Source organism: Hypanus sabinus, chromosome 7, assembly GCF_030144855.1.
Source record: "Hypanus sabinus isolate sHypSab1 chromosome 7, sHypSab1.hap1, whole genome shotgun sequence".
NCBI classification, from domain to species: Eukaryota; Metazoa; Chordata; class Chondrichthyes; order Myliobatiformes; family Dasyatidae; genus Hypanus; species Hypanus sabinus.
In genome coordinates, this window is record NC_082712.1 from 10646727 (window position 1) to 10669432 (window position 22706).

The 22706-nt window shown below is 43.9% G+C and overlaps 1 long non-coding RNA gene across 2 annotated transcripts in view; it reads left to right on the plus strand.

Annotated features, from left to right (window-relative positions):
• The first annotated feature begins 365 nt into the window (after nucleotides 1-365).
• Nucleotides 366-22706, plus strand: part of LOC132396560 (uncharacterized) — an 86390-nt gene continuing 64049 nt past the window's right edge. For both annotated transcript variants that reach the window (XR_009513021.1, XR_009513022.1), the window contains exon 1: nucleotides 366-504. This is a non-coding gene — a long non-coding RNA (uncharacterized LOC132396560). The remainder of the gene's footprint in view (nucleotides 505-22706) is intronic.

Sequence of the window (22706 nt, forward strand, 5' to 3'; positions counted from 1 at the left end):
TCCATAACAGAGGACCCAGCCTTAAAATTAACACCAGGGGAATTAATTCTTTTAAGATCGCATAAGACTGTTGTCATTCTTCAGTGCACGAATGCAAAAGGAGAATAAAGTCAGAATCGGAAGCAGGTTTATATTCACCGGCATGTGACGTGAAATTTCTGAGCTTAGTAGCAGCAGTTCAATGCGATGCGTGATCGAACAGAGAGAGAAAATAACAAATAAACAAGTAACTCTTACTCAGCGTATTTTATACAGTATACGTATTTATATTAAATAGATTAAAAATTGTGCAAAAAACAGAAATACTGTATATTAAAAAAGTGAGGTAGTGTTCATGGGTTCAATGTCCATTTAGGAATCGGATGGCAGAGGGGAAGAAGCTGTTCCTGAATCGCTGAGTGTGTGCCGTCAGGCTTCTGTACCTCCTCCCTGATGGTAACAGTGAGAAGTGGCCATGCCCCGGGTGCTGGACGCCCTTAATAAGTGATGCAGCATAAGAACACGGTAGGCATAAAGAACGCAATAAATATAAATTTAAAAGCAACCCTATAAAGACAATGTACAAGTAAGTTGTAAATGACTTGTGGAGGGTCAGTGTGGAGACGAGTACATGGGGGATGAAGAGTGCTGAGGGGTTGATGGGCTGTGGCAAGCAGCGGCTGGTGTGGACGTTGTGCGGGTCGGATGGGTTAGTGTGGGGAGGTATTGATCAGCCTGACGGTAAGTGTTTTTTTTAATCTCCTGGTCCTGGCATGGATGCTGTGTCAGCCTCTTCCCTGATGGGAATGGGACAATCCGCTCGTGAGCAGGGTGGGTGCAACCCTTCATGACGTTGCTGGCTTTCTTACCAAGTGTTGGAAATTACACCATATTGGTGCAGAGTTAGGCCATTTGGCCCATTGAGTCTGCTCCACCGTTCCGGCATGGATGATTTATTATCCCTCGCAACCCTATTCACCTGTCTTCTCCCCATAACCTTTAACGCCTTATTCATCAAGAACTTATCACCTACTGCTTTAAATGTACCGAATGACTTGGCCCCCCACAGTTGTCTGCAGCAATGAAATCCACAGATTCACCAACCTTTGGCTCAAGAAGTTCTTGCTCATCTCTATTGTAAACGGACATCCCTCTATCTGAGTCTGTATCCTCTGATCCTAGACTCCTCCACTATAGGAAGCATCCTCTATATATCCACTCTACCTGGGCCTTTCAATATTTCAAAGCTTTCAATGAGACCCCCCCCCATTCTTCTAAATTCCAGTGAGTACAGGTGCACTCCCTGTCAATCTCCCCTTACAAAGTTGTTCAAGGCAGCACTCAGTTCAAGTTCAAATTTAATTGTCATTGAACCTACATACAATGGATACAGCCAACGGAAACAGCATTGCTCCAGGGCTAAGGTGCAAAACACAGTGCCAATACTCCCACACAGCCCAAGGCACATATAAGATAGCAATCACATATAAAATATCAGTAAAATACAGTCACACAAACAAAAAGGTTTAGAACTCAACTGACAGATTTTATTGCGTAAGGAGACCAAGGCATAAAGCCAGGGTGTTAGTTGAAATGGAGATCAGCAGCAGGCTAATTAAATGGCAGAAAAGTCTCCCGAGGATGAGTAGTTAATGTGCCGTTGTGTGTGTGTGGGAGTAGATTTATGGGTGTGCGTGTGTGTGAGAGGGCATAAGTAACTCTGACTCTGTAATGCATGTACATGTGTGTGCATGTATAACACCAGATCTGATCAATGGCTTTGTGCTTCCTTCTACAACTTTGAACAACTGGCACAATACATCTTCAAACCGAAAGGACTAATGAATGAGATAAAGGATAAGTGCAATGGAACATTCCAGAATCATCATCAGAATCTGGTTTTATGTCATTGGCATGCCATGCAATTTGTTGTTTTGTGATAACAGTACATTGCAGTAAATAATAATAAAAACTATGTGACAATAAGAAAGATATAAATGTTAAGAAATAATAATTTAGTAAGTAGTGCTGTGTCACTCTATAGGCCACAGCCCTGTCAGCTGAGATGTGAAACAGTTGCCTCAGCTCCTCTCAGAATCTCAATCGGAATCAGGGTTAATATCACTGGCGTATGTCTTGAAATTTGTCGTTTTTCTGCAGCAGTACATTGCAATGCATCATAATGAAAACAATAAATTTTAAGAAGAATTTTTTTAAAATCAAGTAGTGCAAATAGAGAGCAAAAAACAAATAGTGAGGTAGTGTACATGGGTTCATTGTCCGTTGAGAAATCAGATGGCAGAGAGGAAGAAGCTGTTCCTGAAACTTCGAATGGGTGTCTTCAGGGTCCCGTACCTTCTCCCTGATGCAAACACCGCCCCCCCCCAGATTTTTTACTTCTAAAAATCCTCTGGAAATATTCTCACTGAAGATTACGTTGATTGGTCAAACGCTTATCTGCTTCTGACACGATCACTTGTGGGTGATATAAAGGCCCAGGGAATTTTCTGAATGTGAACCACTAGAGGGACACTTACCTCAATAATTATACACCAGGATAAACTTGCAGAGATGGGGTACTAACATACACTTAGGGAGATTGTAACATAATCTTTCGGGAATGGTCTTGTAAACAAGTTGTTTGTACAATTAGGGAGACCTGCTCAGTTCCCTAAAGATCAAAGTAAATTTTATTATCAAAGTTCATATATGTCACCATATACAATCCAAAGATTCATTTGCTTGTGGACACACACAGTAAATCCAAAGCATAAGCATAATAACTATAACAGAATCAATGAAAGACCACACCAACTTGAGCATTCAATCAGTGTGCAAAAGACAACAAACTGTGTAGATACAAAAAAAAGAGAAAATGCTGATAATAAATAAATATCAAGATCATGAGACGAAGAGTCCTTGAACTGTGGGCCTTTAGGTTGTGGGAACATTTCAGTGATAGGGTGAATGAAGTTGAGTGAAATTTCACCCTTTGATTCAAGAGGCAAATACAGTGAAAGATAATGATTAACCTTATTGGTCACATGTACATCAAATCATCAAAACATGCAGTGAAATGCATGGTTTTATGTCAAATCAGGATGTGCTGGGGGCAGCCCGCGTGTCACCTTTGCCTCTGGTGCCAACATAGCGTGCCCAGAGCATACTGACTCTAACCAGTAAGTCTTTAAAATGTGGCAGGAAACTACAGCACCAGGAGGAAACCCACTGGGAGAGTGTACAAACTCCTTCCAGACAGTGGCGGAATTGAAACGCAAGTGGCGTTTGCTGGTGTTATATAGCGATGCACTAGCTGCCCTCCGCATTCCAGGTTCACAGTGACCGCAGATGTACTGTCAGGAAGGGGCTACATTGACTTCACCAAACACTCTCACAAATTTCTACAGATGTACTGTGGAGAGCATTCTAACTGGTATGAGGGAGGGGGGAGCACAGCACAGGATTGGAAAAAGCTGCAGAGTTGTAAACTCAGCTAGCTCATCATCAAGGACACCTTCAAAAGGTAATACATCCATCTTTAAGGACCCCTTAAAGGAATTCCCTCTTCTTATTGCTACCATCAAGGAGGAGGTGCAGGAGCCTGAAGACTCAAAGTTTCCAAACAGATTGCGGATTTGCGGATACAATAGGGTCTTTTAAGAGCCCCTTAGACAGGTACATGGAGCTTAGAGGGCTATGCGGTAGGGAAATTCCAGGCAGTTTCTAGAGTAGGTTACATGGTCGGCACAACATTGTGGGCCGAAAGGCCTGTAATGTGCTGTAGATTTCTATGTTCTATGTTAACAGATTCTTCCCCCAGCCAACAGATTTCTAAGTGGACAATGAATCCATGAACACTGCCTCACTATTTTTCCTCTCTTTTTGCACTACTTATTTAATTTTATATGTATTATTATAATTTATAGTTTTTAAAATTCTGTATTGCAATGTACTGCTGCTGCAAAACAACAAACTTCATGACATATGCTGGTGATATTAAACCTGATTCTGACTTAAGCAGTCAGAGTCATGCAGCATAGAAACAGGCCCTTCGGCCCTACTGGTCCATGCTGACCAAAGTGTCCCGTTTGCAGAATTTGCCCCATAACCTCCTGAACCTTTCCTGTCTATGTACCTGTTCAACTGTCTTCCGAAAGTATTATTGTATCCACCTCAACAACTTCCTCTGGCAGCTCATTCTGCATAGATACCAGCATTTGTGCAAAAATGTTGCCCCTCAAGCTCCTATTAAATCTGTCCCCTTTCACCTTAAACTTAAATCTGTACATCTAATGATAGGACTTCCACTAACTCAGGGGCAAAGAGTTTCAAGTAACAATATATTTACATGCTAAGAGAAACTTGCAGAGATAGGGTACAACGATACACTTGGGGAGATTGTGAAATAATCAGCAGATAGATTGGTTAAAAAGCCCATCTGGTTCTCCATCATCCTCCTGGGACTGACAGCCAACCTGACTTAGATGTGACTCCATGGCAACCAATATAATTGATTACAACAAGCAATCTGTTGGAGAAACCCAGTGGTTTGAGCGGCGTCTGTGTTCGGCTGGTATGGGTGGGGGAGCTGGAAGGTAGGAATTGTCAATGTTTTGGGTTGAAACCGTGCATCAGGCTTTGACCTGAGGCGTTAACAATCAGGTTCCACTCCACCAGTTTCAGGAACTGTTATTACCCTTCAACCTTCAGGGTCCTGAACCAGAGTGGATAACTTCACTCACCACAACTCTGAGCTGATACCACAACCAGTGAAATCACTTTCAAGGACTCTACAACTCAAGTTCTCAGTATTATTTATTTGTTATTGTTATTATTTTCTTGTATTTGCACATTGGCTGTCAGTCTTTGTTCATTGCAGTCAGCAATAACAGTTTTTCACTGATATTATCGTATTTGTTCTACTTTGAATGCCCACAAGAAAACAAATCTCGGGGTTGTATATGGTGACATGTATGTACTTTGATAATAAATTTATTTGGAACTTTGAATTCCTGAAGCCGCAGAGATGCTGCCCCAGCCACTGCGTGCCCTCAGCTGGTTGTTCGTTGATCCAGATTCCAGCACCTGCTGTCTCTGATGTAATTGAATAATTGCCTTCTAAATTGGCAGAGCAAACTACTGAATTGTGGAGACGGTTGTCAATGGACAGTGCCTGCCATGTCACAGGGGTACTCATTGCAACTCAGATTTTATTTTATTTATTTATTTATTGAGATACTTGGGCCCTTCAAGCTGCACCGCCCTGATTTAACCCCAGTCTAATCACAGGACAATTTACATTCACCAATTAGCCTACCAACCAGTACATCTTCGGACTGTGGGAGGAAACCAGAGTACCCGGTGGAAATCCACACAGCCACAGGAGAGCTCCTTACAGACAGCTGTGGGAATTGAATGTAAAGTGTTGTGCTAGCTACTACATTACCCTGTTCTCAATATTATTTTTATTTGCTTTTTTTTGCCCTTTGGTTGTCGTCCACTCTCTTGAGTGCAGTCTACCACGGATTTGATTGTGTCTTTGGTATTTACTGTGAATACCGGCAAAGTTCAGAGCAGATTCATGAGAATGATTCCAGGAATGAAAGGGTTACTATATGAGGAACATCTGGCAGCTCTTGGGCTGTATTCCCTGGAGTTCAGGAGAATGAGGGGAGAATCTCATAGAAACATTCCGAAGGTTAAAAGGCCTGAACAGGTTAGATATGGCAAAGTTATCTCCCATGGTTGGGGAGTCCAGGACAAGAGGGCACGACTTCAGGATTGAAGGGCGTCCATTTAGAACAGATGCAGAGAAATTACTTTAGTCAGAGGGTGGTAAATCAGTGGAATTTGTTGCCACGAGCAGCTGTGGTGGCCAAGTCATTGGGTGCATTTAAGGCAGAGATAGATAGGTTCTTGATTAGCCAGGGAATCAAAGGGTATGGGGAGAAAGCAGGGGAGAGGAGATGACTGGAAGAATTGGATCAGCCCATGATTGAATGGCGGAGCAGACTCGATGGGCTGAATGGCCTACTTCTGCTCCTATACCTTATGGTCTAAAATTAATCTCAAGGTAGTATATGGTAATATATATGTACTTGGATAATAAATTTACCTGAATATTTTAATTTTGAAGTAAATAAATGATAAATCTAGTGGAGTGGAGAGATAGAGTGATGTCTGTTGGAGACTGCATTATGTGGGGTTGGGGGGAGGGGAGGGTCCATCAGCTGTAGGTTGCTTCAGGGTTATCTGGGGAGGCTGATGGGATCAAAAGATAAGATTAGCTTTATTTGTCATATGTACTTCAAAACATGCAGTGAAGTGCATCGTTCGCATTAATGACCAACACCCTCTGTGGATGTGCTGGGGCAGACCTTGTGTCGCCACACTTCTGCAGCCAAGAATTACTAAAACAACAGTGAGCATTATAAACCTCCTGGGCAGAAAAGAAGGAGGACACACCAGGGTAACAAACACACACACAAAATACTAGAAGAATTCAGCAAGTTAGGCAAGATCTATGAGCAGAAGTCGCCCTTTCAGGCTGAGATGATGAGGTCCTTACAGACTAGAGGGGCTGAAGGTCCTTCTTCCAAGCTGTGGTGCTCTGTGACTTGTTTAGGGAACACTTTCAGAGATCATTTTGTCAAACAAAAACCTCAGTGAAGGTCCAAAACCCGTGGAGCCAGGTGGTAAAATGTAATTGGAAAAGGATACCAAATAAATCAAATTGTGGTTTAATGATGCAGACCTTGTTTTTTTTTAATAAGCTTGTTATCCTTATGAGCAAGCCAAGCATGCAGCTGTAGAAACGTCGACAGATGATGAACGAGGCAGTGTGTAGGTAATGAGTCAGGATGTGTCAGAGAACCTGCTTCAGCTTCCAGTATCACACCCGAACATTGGTGCTGTCCATTAGAGGCCCATTAAACACTGCACGGTGATTAATCCAGTGCCTGAAATCCACAAGCAACCCCTGACATTCCCCAGCACTCGTGATGCAAGGTGAATGGGATGGTACGGTCAGTGTGCAGCACAGTTAGTGGAACACTATTACAGCTCCAGCGACCTGGGTTCAACTCCTGCTGCTGCCTACGTTTTCCATGGGACTCTGGGTTCTCTGGTTTCCTCTCACGTTTCAAAGAGGTACAGGCTAGTAGGTTAATTAGTCACACAGGTGTAATTGTAATAAAAATAAAATTGATACATTTGAAGTGATGCGATTGATGGATTCAAGCTTCAAGGTACATTTATTATCGAACTATGAATGCAGTTTACAACTCTGCGATTCATCTTCTCTGGACAACCACGAAACAACCATTCAAACAGAAAAACATCAACCTCCCTCCATGCACAAAAAAATACACCCAAACAGCAACACGTGCAAAAAAACAAATTGCGCAAACAGCAACAAGAACACCAACCCCTCCCACACACAAAAGAATAATCAAATGGCGCGAATGGTGTTCAGAATATCAACTCCCCCTGCACAAAAAACAAACAAGTTGCGCAAACATAGAACAAAGATATCTGTAGCGCATTCCAGGCCCTTCGCCCATCTTGTACCGACCATGATTTTAGAATCTGCCTAGAATTTCCCTAGCGCATAGTCATCTATTTTTCTGAGCTCCATGTACCTACCTAAGAGTCTCTTAAAGGACCCTATTGTATCTGCCCCTACCACTGTCACTGGCAGTGCATTCCATGCACTCACTACCCTCTGTAAAAACTTACCTCTGACATCTCCCCGGTACCTACTTCCAAGCACCTTAAAACTATGCTACCTCATGTTAGCCATTTCAGCCCTGGGAAAAAGCCTCTGGCTGTCCACAGGATCAATGCCTCTCATCATTTTATACACATCTATCAAGTCAGCTCTCGTCCTCCTTTGCTCCAAGGAGAAAAGGCCAAGTTCATTCAGCCTATTCTCATAAGGCGTGCTCTCCAATCCAGGCAACATCCTTGTAAATCTCCTCTGCACTCTCTCTATATTGTCCACATCCTTCCTGTAATGAGGTGACCAGAAATGAACACAGTACTCCAAGTGGGGTCTGACCAGGGTCTTATATCGCTGTAACGTTACCTCATGGCTCTTGAACTCAATCCCGTGGTTGATGAAAGCCAACACACCATACGCCTTCTTAACAACACTGTTGACCTGTGCAGCAGCTTTGAGTGTCCTATGGACACAGACCCCAAGATCTCTCAGATCCTCCACACTGCCAAGAGTCTTACCATTAATATTATATTCTGTCTTCAAATTTGACCTACCAAAATGAACCACTTCACACTTATCTGGGTTGAACTCTATTTGCCACTTCTCAGCCCCGTTTTGCATCCTATCGATGTCCCACTGTAACCTCTGACAACCTTCCGGACTATCCACAACACCCCCAACCTTTGTGTCATTAGCAAACACTAACCCATCCTTCTACTTCTTCATCCAGGTCGTTTATAACAATCACAAAGAGGAGGGGTCCCAGAACAGATCCCTGGTCACCAATCTCCATGCAGAATAAGAACCATTTACAGCCACCCTTTGCCTTCTGTGGGCAAGCCAATTCTGGATCCACAAAGCAAGGTCTCCTTGGATCCCATGCCTCCTTCCTTTCTGAAAGAGCCTTGCATAGGTAACCTTATCAAATGCCTTACTGAAATCCATATTCACGACATCCACAGCTGTACCTTCATCATTGTGTTTTGTTACATCCTCTAAGAATTCAATCAGGTTTGTAAGGCATGACCTACTCTTGACAAAGCCATGCTGACTATCCCTAATTGGATTCTGTCTCTCCAAATGCTCACAAATTCTGCTTCTCAGGATCTTCTCCCAACAACTTTCCCAGTACTGAAGTAAGACTCACTAGTCTATAATTTCCTGAGTTATCTCTATTCCCTTGAACAAGGGAACAACATTTGCCACAATTTCCTCTGGTACTTCTCCTGTCCCTATTGTTGATGCAAAGATCATCGCCAGACGCTCAGCTATCTTCTTCCTTGCTTTGCACAGTAGCCTGGGGTATATCTCATCTGGTCCGGGTTTTTTATCTAACTTAGTGCTTTTCAAAAGCTCCAGCAGATCCACTTTGTTAACGCTGAAGCATTTCAGTCCACTGTAAGTCATCCACACAATTGCCAAGGTCCTTTTCACTGATGAATACTGAAGCAAAGAATTCATTAAGTACCTCCGCTACCTGCTCCAACTCCATGCGCACATTTCCAATATCGCACCTGACTGGTCCTATTCTCACACAGCTCATCCTCTTGCTCTTCTTGTACTTGTAGAATGCCTTGGGGTTTTCCTTAATCCTGCTCACCAAGACCTTCTCATGGCCCCTTCTAGTTCTCCTAATTTCATTATTAAGCTCCTTCCTGACAACCTTATAATTTTCTAGAGCTCTAACACTACCTAGTTTATTGAAACTTTCGTAAGCATTTCTTTTTTTCTTAACTAGATTTTCTACATCCTTTGTACACCATGGTTCTTTTACCCTATCTGTCATCCTTTCCCTGTCTCAATGGAACATACCTATGCAGAATGCCAAGCAAATGTTCCATGCATTTCCCTGAGAACATATACTCCCAGTTTATGCTCCCAAGTTCCTGCCTTACAGCATCATATTCCACCCCCCTCACCCCAATCAAATGTTTTCCCAAATTGTCTGCTCCTATCCCTCTCCAGTGCTATGATAGAGGAGATAGAGTTGTGGTCATTGCCTCCAAAATGCTCTCCCACCGAGAGATTTGACACCTGACCAGGTTCATTTCCTAATACCAGATCGAGTACAGCCTGACCTCTAATTGGCTTATCTACATATTGTGTCAGGAAACCTTCCTGAAACATAGCTAACAAACTCCCTCCATCCATTCCCTTGCTCTAAGGAGATGCCAGTCAATATTAGGAAAGTTAAAATCAACAATCACAACAACCCTACTATTACACCATTCCAGAATCTGCTTAAGTATCTGCTCCTCGATGTCTCTGTTACTACTGAGGTGGTCTATAAAAACACCCAGTAGATTTATTGCCCCTTTCCTTTTTCTGATTTCACCCACAATGACTCAGTAGGAAATTCCTCCTTTTCTGCAGCTGTGATAGTATCTCTGATTAGCAATGCCACGGCCCCACCTCTTTTGCCTCTTTCCCTGTCCTTTTGAAAACATATAAAGTCCACAACACGGCCCTGAGACATCCAAGTCTCTGTTATGGCCACAACATCACAGTTGCATGTATTGATCCATGCTCTTAAGTTCATCCACCTTGCTTATGATACTCCCTGCATTAAAATAGACACACCTCAAAACATCAGGCTGAGTGCATCTTTGCTCTATCATCTGTCTGTCCTTCCTCATAAGCGCTTTACCAGCTGTCTCTACTTGTGTGCCAACTGCTCCATTCTCTGCCTCTTCATTTTGGTTCCCACCCCCCTGCAAATCTAGTTTAAACCCTCCCCAATAGCATTAGCAAACCACTTGATGCACCATCAATAACTCACTCTGAGACGTAAAGGCGAGATATCGGCTTTTATTGACTGGAAGAAGGAACAAGCAGTGAGTGATCACCATACTACATCCTGGAGACTGAGAGGCCGGGCTTAGGCCTTGATCGCCTTTATACCGGGGTCTGTGGGAGGAGCCACAGGAGCAGTCAGCAGGGGGCGTGTCCAGACAGGTATATGTAGCTCACCACACCACCCTCCCAAGATATTGGTTCCCTGCAGTTCAGCTGTAACCCATGCCACTTGTACAGGTCTCCCCTACCCCAGAAATGGTCCCAATAATGCAAAAACTTGAAACCCTGCCCCCTGTACCCTCTTCTCAGCCACTCATTTATTTGTGCTATCTTCCCTTCTGACCTTCCCTCGCTTGTGGCACCGGGAGTAATCCGGGGATTACCACGTTGGAACTCCTACTCTTCAGCCTCCTTCCTAACAACCTCAACTTACAACGCAGGACCTCTACCCCTCTTCTGCCTATGTCATTGGTACCAACGTGTACCACAATCTCCGGCTGCACCCGCTCTTCTTCAAGAATATTCTGCAGCCTCTCAGAGGCATCCTGGACCCTGGTACCCAGGAGGCAACACACTCTCCTGGCATCTCTTTTGCTGCCCCAGAATCTCCTATTTCCCCTTCTAACTATCGAGTCCCCCATGACTATTGCTCCGCCTGACTTCACCCTACCCTACTGAGGCTCAGAGCCAACCACAGTGCTGTTGGCCTGGCTGCTCATTTGAAGTCTCATGAATGGTCTCGGCCTAAAACATCGACTGTTTACTCTTCTCCGCAAGATGTTGCCTGGCCTGGTGAGTTCCTCCAGCATTGCGTGTGTCTTGCTTTGGATTTCCGGCACCTGCAGATTTTTTCGTATTCATGATATAGGATTTAGATAACCTGTCCCACACTCCAGTTAAGGTGGCAATAATGCACTTCAGAGCTGCCTGCCAGCCACCATAAAACCTCAGAGGAAGAAGGAAAATTAGAGGGTGGCACAGTAGCATGGTGGTTAGCACAACACTCTACTGCACCAGTGACCCAGGTTCAATTCACGCTGCTGTCCGTAAGGAGTTTGTACGTTCTCCCCGTGACTACGTGGGTTTCCTCCGGGTGCTCTGATTGCCTCTCACATTTCAAAGACATGCGTTTGAGTAAGTTTGTTGGTCACACAGCATGCTTTGGTGGCATGGACTCATTGGGCATGTTACCATGCTGTATCCCTAAATAAATCGTGCAGCACCCACACAGGCATGGGGAGGACGTACAAACACCTTACTGTAGTAGCATTAACTGCTATGCTATCTCACTGCCTCCACCCCTCACACCCCCAACCACCACTACTTTACCATTTCCGGTCAGTCACTGTATGTACACACACTGCTGTGCCTGGAGTCACCTCATGGACATTCAGTCAATGTGTGCGTATGAACCATTTTATGTACTTGTATTTATTGTGTTTATGTTATTGTGGTTTTTTTTAATTTTTGTCCTGCATTGGACATTATTTTGTTCTCCTTTACTGGAAATGACACTAAACAGTCCTGAAATGCCCTGCCTTCAGCTTAACGCTGTAGATGTTCTGTACGTACTAGAGCAAGCAGGTAGGTGTCCATTTAATCACTTTTGCTTGAAAAATGACACTTCTGTCCCAACTCTGTTGCACCATCAGCTTGCAGGAGGGAACATGAACCTTCAGTTTGTGACTGACAAGGCTCAGTGGGCGTCAGGGAGAGACAAACCCTGCCGCAGATCACCGGGGAGGTCTAGCAGGGAGGGACAACAGCTGGATGAACATAAGACATAGGAGCAGGAGAAGGCATCTGGCCCGTTGAGCCTGCTCTGTGATTCAATAAGGTCATGGCTGATCTGGCCATGGACTCATCTCCACCTACCTGCCTTTTCTCCAGAACCCTTAATTCCCCTACTCTGTAAAAGTCGATCCAAACTTGTCTTAAATATATATTTATATTTATTGTGTTTGTTAATTGTGTTCTTAATCTTATTGTGTATCTTTTTATACTGCAACACATCTGGACTAACAATCATTCTGTTCTCCTTTTCACTCGAGTACTGAAGAATGACAATCTTGAACCTGAATCTGACATATCTTCAAGCACACTTTTTCCTCAGTGCACTAAATTACGATGATTTGCTGTTTCTTTGACTGTCAGACCCACAGTGGCTATCAGCAGAACCTGAAAAATGAGGTTAACTAATCATTCAGTTCAATGTAGCCGGTAGCGGTGGTAGAGACTTCAGACAACTGGCACTTCTCTCAGTGTATTCATTCTGTAAAGTGCATGTGTTGTTGCTAATAATAGCTGTCCATAAATAAATCTCTTTCCCCTACTCTCTCTGAAGGTCTGCATTAAATATTGACTAGGACACCGAGATAATTCCCTGTTCTTCTTCAAACCATGACATGTCAGCTATAGGATCCGTCTGAAATGCCAAAATGTGGCTTTGATTTAATATCTTGCCCTTCAATAAGCTGGCACTCTCTGCGTGAAATATCAGTCTAGTTTACATGCCGGTGAGACCTGAACTGTCAGACTCCTGTCTGCGGCTGAATGACAAGATCTACTGACCATAAATCCAGCACAGGGTAGATGGGGCTTGTCAGACGTGGTTGGCAGCTCATCCAGGAGAAATAAAACTCTGATCTCAAACCTCCAGTGCCTTGCGGCTATACCTGCTCATGGGGAAGGCTTTGGGAGTAAATCCCAAGGAAAAATCCAGAGCTGAGTCCCTTAGGCAGTGTTACATTGAGTTCAACACTGACCAGCAACTGGTGCGATGCCACTGGTGCCAAACTGTATCGGTCTCTGCCGTTCCTTTGGATTCATCAGCTGCGTGGAGAGGGGAAGCCTGCAGTATGGACCGCAGCTTGCTCTCCATATCGTACTGCCCTGGCTCGTGTATGACAGCTGAGCCGCAACATCCACGGTCAACCCCGGCCAAAGGTGGGCCTCACATCCAGCATAGGTCACATGAACGTCAAATCAAAGGTCTGCCCAAACCGAGCATTCTGTCAGCAGTTCTCACTGCTTTGGTCAAGCAATGTAATCAAAGATCCTACTCGCCCTCAGCTGATCGCTCTTCTCCCCTCTCCCACAGGGCAGAAGATTCAAAAGCCTGAAACCACCAAGCTCAAGATCAGCTTCAAATCCACTGTTATAAGATTATTGAAAGATCCTCTAGTATGATAACATGGCCTCCTGACCTCAGAACCTTCACCTCATCGTCTGCCTGCACTGCACATTCTCTGTAACTTTATTCTGCAATTTGTTATTATTTTACCTTGTTCTTCCTCGATGCACTGTGTAATTAATTGATCTGCATTTAAGACACGCATTTCACGGTACCTTGGCACCTGTGACAACAATAAACCAGCGTACCAAGAATTGATTCGACAGTGACTCGGAGCAGCGCTAGAATACGTGTGCACAGTCCTCACCTACCAAACACCCACACACAGCAAACACAATAGTGTATGATTTCAGATTTAGAAAGAGAACACGGTTACCAGCCCTCTGGCCCACCCAGTGAGCTCACGCTGCCCAGTTTCACCCTTGTGACCAATTTATGCCGTACATCTCTGCAGTGTGGGCGGAAACCAGAGCACCCAGAGGAAATCCACATGGTCATGGGGAGAACGTACAAACTCTTTGTAGACAGTGACGGGAATTGAACCCAGGTCATTGGCACAGTGGAGCATTATGCTAACCACTATGCTACCCTGTCACCCACAAATGAATTCCCACGGATTCCTAGCAGAGTCCTCTGATCCATAATCAGGGATGTGATTATGTGAATCCATAAACAGGCTAATTGTAGCTTACTTGCTGAGTCTTGAAGAAGATCTCAGCCCAAAACATTTACTGTTTAGCCATTTCCATAGATACAGCCTGACCTGCTGAGTTTCTCCAGCAATCTGTGTGTGTGTTGCTTCTAATTTTACGTTGTTTAAATTGATCTGGCAAGGCCAAGTTCTCTACTGACACCTTTATTAGCTAATGTTCCTCTCTGCGACACAATCACTGATTAGAAAACTTGAACCATGAGACTTCTTCATTACTCTTTAGTTCTATGTGGGAGGAGGGTGTTAGATTGATCTTGGCCTATGCTGTACTGTTCAATGTTCTATGTTGAACTTACTGATAGTCAGACCTTCAGGCGTTCACCCCTTGTTATTTTTCTGACACAGATCAATTTGAATGCAAGTCTCTAGAAGAGGCTTAGAATCAATAAGCCTAGATAGAGTGGACGTGGAGAGGATGTTTCCTATAGCTGGAGAGTCTAGGACCAGAGGGCACAGACTCAGAATGCAAGGACATCCCTTTAGAAAAGAGATGAGGATGAATTTCAGTGGAGAATGCTCCACTATTCCATCATGGCTGACTTATTATCCCTCTCAGCCCCATTCTGCTGCCTTCTCCCCGTAACATTTGGCACGCTGACTAATCAAGAACTTATCAACCTTATGAATTTCCAGTAGAAGTGGTAGAGGCAGGTTCGGTATTGTCATTTAAAGTAAAATTAGATAGGTATATGGACCGGAAAGGAATGGATGGTTATGGGCTGAGTGTGGGTCAGTGGGACTAGGTGAGTAAGTGTTCGGCAAGGAGTAGAAGGGCCGAGATGTCCTGTTTCCGTGCTGTAATTGTTATATGGTTATATGGTTAATTTCTTTAGTTAGGAAGTGGTGAATTTGTGGGAATTATTACCACAGTCGGCTATGGAGTGTTATTGGGTACATTTAAAACAGAGGTTGATAAGTTCTTGATTAGTCAGAGTGCCAAATGTTACAGAGGGAAGGCAGGAGAATGGGGCTGAGAGGGATAATAAGTCAGCCACGATGGAATGGTGGAGCATTCTCGATGGGACAAATGGCCTAATTGTGCTCCTATATCTTATGGTTTTATATCACAAGTCTTGGTTATGCAATCACTGACACCTGGCAGACAATCTGTGAAGAATATTGATAATGGCTATGGTCACCCATCTTGTAAAGACACTGTCCAGAAGAAGGCACTGGCAAACCAATTCTGTAGAAAATTTTGCCTAAAACAATTATAATCATGGAAAGACCATGATCGGCCACGTCATACGACGTGACACATAATGATGATGGTGATACCACCTCAGAGGGCCACATGGGTGGCAACAGCAGTGCTACTGGTGTGTGAGACTGTAGTGGAGAGGCACCGAAAGCATTGACGGTGAATATAAGGAATGAAAAGCCAATGAAATGTCGACTGTTTATTCCTCTCCATAGTCAGCCTGATCTGTTGAGTTCCTCCAGCATTTTGTGAATGTTACCCTGACCTTTTAAATGTGCTCCTCATCTATTTTCCCTGGAGGCTTTGAAGAGGAGAATTGAATTTCATTGATTAGGACTGCTTTCAAATTAATCCTTCTCTGGAGGATTCCGTGGTGGGTTTGCATAAAGATTTGAATCGAGGAATCTCGGTCAAAGTTTCAGAAACCGCTCCCCTTTGTTTCCTCTATTTCTTTGCCCTTATCTCAGCGGCCCCATCACCCCATGTCTTTCCCCTCCCCTGCCCTCTCCATCTGCCCATCACTCATGGCAGCCATCAGCCTCCCTCCGGTTCTCCTTCTCACCTCCAACCCTTTCATCTACGATCATCGTTCTTCTCTTATCGGATTACTGCATGATATCTAAAACTTCCGCAAACTTTTATAGATGTGTAGTGGACTGGCTGCATCATGGCCTGGTGTAGGAACAGAATGCCCTTGGATGGAAAATCCTACAAAAAGTATTGAATGTGACCAAGACCATCATGGGTAAAGCTCTCCCCACCATTGAGCACATCTATATGGAGTGTTATCACAGGAAAGCAGCATCCATCATCTGGGAGCCCCACCACCCAGGATTTGCTGTCGTCTCGCTGCTGCCATCAGGAAGGAGGTACAAGAACCTCAGGATCCACGCTGCCAGGTTCAGAAACTGTTCTTACTCCTCAACCATCAGGCTCTTGAACTTCACTCAACCTCTCTTGCCCCATTACTGAACTGTTCCCACAACCTATGGATGCACTTTCAAGGTATCTTCATCTCAAGTTCTTGATATTCAATGCTTATTTATTTATTATTATTATTTCTTCCTTTTGGTATTTCCACAGTTTTTTGTCATCTGCACTCTGGTTGAACGCCCAAGTTAGTAGGGTCTTTCATTGATTCTATTATGGTTATAATTCTATGGATTTATTGAGAATGCCCACAAGAAAATGATTGTATATGGTTGTATATCGTGATATATGTGTATTTTGATAATGAATTGACTTTGAACTTTGATTCCAACTTCTTGCAACTTTTTCTCACAGCTTCTTGCATCGTTCTTATTCTCTCCCCTCCCTTGATTGTCCATCACCCCTCTCTCTTAGATCCACACATAACCTGCCACCTCTTGTTCCCCCACTTTTTAACTTTTTTTTTTCTTTTTTTTTGCTATTTTTGCAATACTTACATAATTTACTTTTAAAATTTCTTATTGTATTCTGTAGTTTTTTATTGCGGTGCACTGCTGCTGCAAAAAGGGCAGCACGACAGTGTGATGGTTAGTACGTTTTACGGTACAGCTGACTGGGTTCAATTCCTACCGCCGTCTGTAAGGAGTTTGTATATCCTGTCATTAGGGGGGGATTACTGGACAGCATGGCTCAAAGGACCAGAAGGACCTATTTTGTGCTGTAGCTCCATAAATAAATAAATGACAAATTACATGACATATGCCAGTGATATTAAGCCTAATTGTGATTCTGATCCCCCTTCCCCATCTCTTTATATTGGCTTGGTCCCTTTTTCCATTTCAGACAAAAAAAACCATAAGACTTAGGAACAGAATAAGGCCATTCAGCCCATCGAGTGGCTGATTTACTTTCCCTCTTAACTCCATTCTCCCGCTTTTCTCCGCATACAGCTCCCGGCCTGGAATGTTCATTGTCCATATCCCGCCGCAGATGCTGCCTGACCCACTAAGTTCCTCCAGTTCCTTTGTTTGTGTTACTCTGGATTCTGGTCTCTTCTGTGTCCTCCTACACAACCTGTTTGAAAGATCAGAATCAGAATCAGGTTTAATATCACTTGCACATGTCATGAAATCTGTTGGTTTGTAGCAACAGTACACTACAATACACAGAAATTACTACAGTGCTGTGCATGTATATAGCTAGTGTGCCTAAAACTTATGCACAGTACTGCAGTAATCTTATGTATTCCACTGCTGCCACAAAAAAACAAATTTCATGACATTTTTGAGTGATGATAAACTTGATTCTGATATGAGTCTCTGTTGTGGATTGAGAATGGGAAGGGGCAGGGAGAGGGGAATCATGATTGGGAAGAGGGGGAAAGGGGAGACTAGTTTATTGCAGCAGAGAGACATTCTGTAATGATCAATAAATCAGTTGTTTGGAATCTAATGACCTTGCCTGGTGACTCAGGGCTGGGTGCACCTACACCCATGACAGCCCTCCCTTACCCCCAGCACCCCTTCCCTGCCACCTGTCCTACAGCCCTCCCACAACACCTTACTCTCATCATTCCTAACTTCCTTTGCTGCTGCCAAGACTTACAAATTCACTCTCCGCTCCACAGTGACAAATACAGTTCTACGCAAAGGTCTTAGATGGCCCAGTGGAGCTGGCTGCGTTTACAACTTTCTGCAGCATTTATCCAGTCCTGTTTAGTGGCCCCTCCACACCAGATAAAGACGAATTTGCATTTGGATTTCTATTGCAATGGAACCTGTCTTGTTTGTGATGGTTCAGAATACTGATTGAGTTCGTGTTGTTTGTGATGGTCTAGAATACTAATTGGGTTCATGTTGTAGTTTTGCCATGCTGTTGAACCAGAGCCCAGGCAACATTCTGTCCCAGGAGCTGGTCAAAGATGCCGCTGGCTAGTGTTCATGATGAATTACTCTGGCAAACATTCAGAACTCCTTGTCAGAACAGCTACAATCACACATCTGTTATCTCTTACATTCAAAGACAATTGATCTTTGAGTTCAACATCAATTTTTACCCTACAGCAGTGTCCAAGGCCATATGGCTGCTTTCATTTGGGGCATAATATGCAAAGTATATTAGCCTGCAACGCATGGATATCATGTTTGTTGGCAGAATTTCAGAAGGTGACGAGGAGGCGTACAGGAGCCAGTTAGATCAGCTGGTTGAGTGGTGTGGCAGCAACAACCTTGTACTCAACATCAGTGAAACCAAGGAACTGATTGTGGACTTCAGAAAGGGTGAGACAAGGGAACACACACCAGTCCTCATAGGGTTCAGAAGTGGAAAGGGTGAGCATTTTCAAGTTCCTGGGTCTTTACATTGCTGAGGATCTATCCTGGGCACAACATTTTGATACAAGTACAAAGAGGGCACAGCAGTGGCTGCATTTCATTAGGAGTTTGAGAAGATTTGGTGTGTCACCAGAGACAATCATGGATTTCAACAGATGCACTGTGGAGAACATTCTAACTGGCTGCATCACCTTCTGGTACAGGCGGCTCTGCAGAGGATCAAAATAAGCAGCAGAGGATTGTAAATTCTGTCAACTCCAGCATGGGCGCTAGCCTCCCCCAGCACCCAGGACATCTTTAAGGAGCGATGCCTCAAAAAGGCTGCATCCATCATTAAAGACACTATCACCTAGGACATGTCCACTTCTCAATGCTACCATCAGGGAAGAGGTACAGGAGCCCGAAGGCACATACTCAATGTTTCAGGTACAGCTTCTCCCCCTCTGCCATCAGATTTCTGAATGGGCAGTGAACCCAGGAACACTAACTCATTACCTTTTTTTTGCACAACTTAATTATGCTGATGCTGAGGATGTTCTACAAGTCTGTGGTGGCCAGTGCTATCATGTCTGCTGTTGTGTGCTGGGGCAGCAGGCTGAGGGTAGCAGACACCAACAGAATCAACAAGCTCATTCGTAAGGCCAGTGATGTTGTGGGGGTGGAACTGGACTCTCTGATGGTGGTGTCTGAAGAGAGGATGCTGTCCCAGTTGCATGCCATCTTGGACAATGTCTCCCATCCACTCCATAATGTACTGGTTAGGCACAGGAGTACATTCGGCCAGAGACTGATTCCACCGAGATGCAACACTGAGCGTCATAGGAAGTCATTCCTGCCTATGGCCATCAAACTTTACAACTCCTCCCTCAGAGTGTCAGACACCCTGAGCCAATAGGCTGGTCCTGGACTTATTTCCACTTGGCATGATTAACTTATTATTTAATTATTTATGATTTTGTATTGCTATATTTCTTCACTATTCTTGGTTGATGCAGCTGTAACGAAACCCAATTTCCCTTGGGATCAATAAAGTATGTCTGTCGGTCTTAATTTAACTTTTTTATATATATATATTTACTGTAATTTACAGTTTTTATTATTATTGTTATTTATTGCTTAGTACTCCTGCCACAAAACAACAAATTTCACAATGTGTGCCAGTGGTACTAACCCCATTCTGATTCTGATGTGATGCATGGGAGACTCCGTGCAAACACATTTATGGAAGATAGAAGAGTACAGAGGAACAAGCCGTACGGCCCACAATGTCTGCACTGAGCATTAGGCCAAATTAAGCTAATTGGATGCCTTTAGCTGGAAAAAGTGCAGAGGAAATTTATGTGTATATTGTCAGGACTCGAGGGACTGAGTTATGAAGAGATGTTGGGACTGTTTTCATTGGAGGATAGATGTATGAGGGGTAATCGAGCTGGAAGGCATGAGTTTAAGGTGAGAAGGGAGAGGTTTACTGGGTTCTTGAGGGACACACAAAATGCTGGAGGAACTCAGCAGGTCAGGCAGCATCTATGGAAATGAACAAACAGTCGACGTTTCAGGTCAAAACCCTTCATCAGGGATGAAAATGAAGGGGGAAGAAGCCAGCATATGAAGGTGGAATGAGAGAAGACTGCAAGCTGGAAGGTGAAAGGTGAGACCAGCTGAGGAGGAAAGTGGGTAGTTGGGCAGAGAATGGGTAAATTCCCATTCTAACACGTCTGTCCATGGCCTCCTCTAGTGCAACAATGAGGCCAAAGCCAAGTTGGAGGAACAACACCTCATATTCTGTCTGGATAGCCTCCAACCTGATGACATGAATATTAGTTTCTCAAACATCTGGTAACTTCTCCCCCCACCCCTTCACTCTTTTTCCATGGTGCTCTGCTGTCCTCTCCTATCAGTTTCCTTCCTGTGCACACCCCTCCTTGCTCTTCCATTACTGTGGCCCTATTCCGAGAGAAGGGAGTGTATTATTCTCAGTGGATTATGCTAATCAATATCGGTGAAACAGATTATCCAGTAATCATTAATTACTATCAGTGTCCACATCTTTTGGATCTTGTTCTTAGGGTTTTTTGTGCTCTAACAGTTTGCACACGCCAAGAATAATTCTGCGGCTCTAATGCATTGAGCTTGTGAAAGAGCAAGTCCAAATTTAAATGTTACTTCTTGGGGTTGCCAAAGTAACTTTGAAGAGGGGGAACAGAGAATTAGTTTTTTAAAGATAAAGATCAACTTTATTTGTCAAATGGACATTGAAACGTCAAACATTGAATGGAATGTGTCATCTTGCATCAACGACCAGCACAGTCCAAGGGTGAGCCAGGGACAGCCTGTATAAAGCCTCACTTTACACCGCACGCTGTCGGAGCAGTGCTGCCAGGTTAACCAAGGACACGACCCACCCAGCCAACACACTTTTTGTCCCTCTTCCCTCTTCCCTCCGGGAGAAGGTTCAGGAGCATGAAGATTCGTACAGCCAGATTTGGGAACAGCTTCTTTCCAACTGTGACAAGACTGCTGAACGGATCCTGACCCGGATCTGGGCCGTACCTTCCAAATATCCAGACCTGACTTGCACTACCTTATTTTCCCTTTTCTATTTTCTAATTATGATTTATAATTTAAATTTTTATTATACTTACTTTGATTTGTACTCCAGGGAGCGCAAAGCACAGAATCAAATATCACTGTGATGATTGTACCTTCTGGTGTCAATTGTTTGGTGACAATAAAGTAAAGTAAGTACAAACATGTCACCTGTCACAGCGTGCGCTTGCAGGGCCAGACCCAAGTGCAGAGGAACGGCAGACTCTCTCTGTCACCGTGGTTGCTCGCAACGACTCGACCCCAGGAGCGAAGGAAAGGCAAACTCCCTAGGAAGGGTCGGAAACAAGAGATTAGACATAGGAATGCTAACAGAGTATCGGAGGTTTGACAGTGCAACCATTGCAGTGCAGCACAAACCATTCTCCCAAACACACAGTAGGACTCTGCTGACAACAAGGATACCCTTTAAATCATCATGGAATGTGGGAAACACGTGCTGATCACAATCTACATGACCAAACAGAAAGCACTTAGGCTTAATGGCTCTAACGTTTAGTAAATGCAGGTGCTCAAGAAACACAGAAGCCCAAAACTCTTCAGCAAGTCAGAGAGGCTCACAGGGATGGTGACCGCCGCTGTGCTTCCAGTGCCAGTGGAGCATCCCTACAACTCACTAACGATCAAGCTTTAACCAGAGCAGTGTGTGGATTGGACTCGCTTTTAGAGGACTCTATAATTCATATATGTGTTTTGGTTACACCTTTTCTTAATAGCTATTTGGCGCGATTTTGATCAGGGCAATTTGATGTGGATTGTCTCTGCGGCCTGCAGTCAAAAACAACACAACACTAAGTTAAACTGAACTACACTGAATATTCCTGCAGTTTGATGTTTGATGTTGCATTTTAACTTGTTTTTTGCCATTTGCACGACTTGTTCTTTTTTTTTAGCGTTGGATGTTTGATGTTTTCTTTGAATGGGTTCCGTAGAGTTTCTTTGTTTCATGGCTGCCTGTGGGAGGACAAGTTTCAGGGCTGTATTCTGTGTACATACTTTGATAATAAATCTTTGAATCTTTGACTTTAACTACACAAAATGCTGGAGTAACTCAGCATGTCAGCCAGCATCTATGGAGAGGAATATTCTTCTCCATCTAAGGAGAAGAATTTTGGGTCTTGGCCTGAAATATCAACTGTTTATTGCCCTCCACAGATGCTGCCTGACCTGCCCAATTTTGTGTGTGTTTCTCTGGTTTTCCAGCACCTGCAGAATCATTTGTGTTTACTAACCCTACCATGGAACATGGGAAGAAAATGGACCACCCAGAGGAAACCCATGTGCAAACTCATAGTTGT